This window comes from Sinocyclocheilus grahami, unplaced genomic scaffold (assembly GCF_001515645.1).
Source record: "Sinocyclocheilus grahami isolate Dianchi unplaced genomic scaffold, SAMN03320097.WGS_v1.1 scaffold825.1, whole genome shotgun sequence".
Lineage (NCBI taxonomy): Eukaryota > Metazoa > Chordata > Actinopteri > Cypriniformes > Cyprinidae > Sinocyclocheilus > Sinocyclocheilus grahami.
In genome coordinates this window covers 58,299-60,138 of record NW_015506004.1, presented here as the reverse complement: position 1 = coordinate 60,138, position 1,840 = coordinate 58,299, and positions in this window count along the sequence as shown.

Below are 1,840 nucleotides of genomic sequence, written 5' to 3'. Positions count from 1 at the left end.
CGCGCACACACACACACTCACACACACACACACACAGACGCACACTCACACACAGTTCATCATCTGAAGCTGAACATCTGCACAATCATGGAGGATCAGTTGAGAGAATAAGAGGCATCTGTGGATATGAATCTAGTAATCTCTGATATAACGGCTGTAAGTGTGAGTTACAGTTTTTTTTACAATAATTTTTGCTCTAATAACAGAAGCTTCATGTCATTTTTCAAAACTCTAGACACAAAACTCAAAACAGTCATTATTTATAACACAGGCTGTCCAATCTTCAAAACTTTGCATATTGCGTTCATATCTTTAAAGAAGCCTTGCATTTGCAGAAGCATTGGTTCAAAATACTAATTTATTATGAAATATGATAGGAACATTACTTTAGATCTCCCACACACAAGATACCCATAGTCTCACTGTTTAGTTGTTAATACAATCATTAAATATAGCTGCTCAAAACACATGATGCAGCTATTATTATGGTTCCACACATTCATATGTCAGTGTAATAGACTAGAGAGAAAAGTACAGACACTGGAATCATTAAACAAACGTTGAAAATGATTGATGAAATACACAACTCACCAGGTTTTTCAAAAAACTTGAAATAAGAAAAAAAAACAGATGAGAAAAAAACTACAGTAAGCCTAGAGCAAAATGTCACTCACTGCACTTCTATGTTTTTCTCAGCCCTGTCTTGTGTATTTGGCCACAGGTTCTCATCCACATCATAACGTATGTTTTCTTCAGCTAAGCATCTTCTGGCATGACACATACAGGCCTGACGGTGGTCTCCTGTGACGTCACTGCATGCATCATCTATGAAAACAAATACTGATAACAATGATATAGAATTTTTGGGGTTTGTTTTTTTTCTCCCAGCAACAGGCATCTTGAACCTGACCATACCTGAACATACTCAGCTGCTTCACTTTCATAATCTAAACATTCAATATTGTTCATCATTTCCATAAAAGCTATGCTTCAAGAGTAATGCAACAGTTATGTAGCATTTTGAGCAGTTGTATCAGTTGATCGTTAGATCATTGTAATGAAATGAATAGACACTCAATTCAGATGTAATGTGTGAGTGCATTGTGAAATAGTAATGCTTTGATGTTGTGTCATTTGGAACTGATGATTTTAGTTCAGTGAACAACAGATCTTTGGTTCATGTGTATTGTATCCAAGCATTTGGAAAAAGTGTTAAGTGTTTTGAAAAATGTGCATTTTGATCATCGGTTGTGAATTATGTCTAGAGTTTTGAAAAATGACATGAAGGTTCTGTTATTAGTGCAAAAATGATTGTAAAAAACTGTAAACGACACCGTGCGCGTCTGTCATTCAACATCAAACTAAACTCAGACTTCCTCATTTCTCACAGCGTCTCAGTGATTCACAGAAAATCTCCTGCTAATCTTCATCTGTGCAACAACAAAGTGTTTATGAGAGTGAATCAAAGCCATACGTGATCATCTGATCATAATCTGATCGTCGATCAACAATGAGGCCCATAGTGAGAGCTGAAAGAGAACAAGAACAGGAAACGGCCAGAGGAAGTCGACTTCACCCTCACAAACCCAACCGCCGCACGAGAGTTTTGTAACCCATGTTAGCAGCAGAGGATTGAGACCTCAGATACACAAACAGACCTCGAGTGTTTTAGCTAAAGCTAGTTATAATCACTACTGACACACACACTCACACACGGACGGACGGACGGACGCACACAGACACAGACACACTCACACAGACAGACACACACACTCACTCTCACACACACACACTCCCTCTCTCTCACACACACACACACACACACACACACACACACACT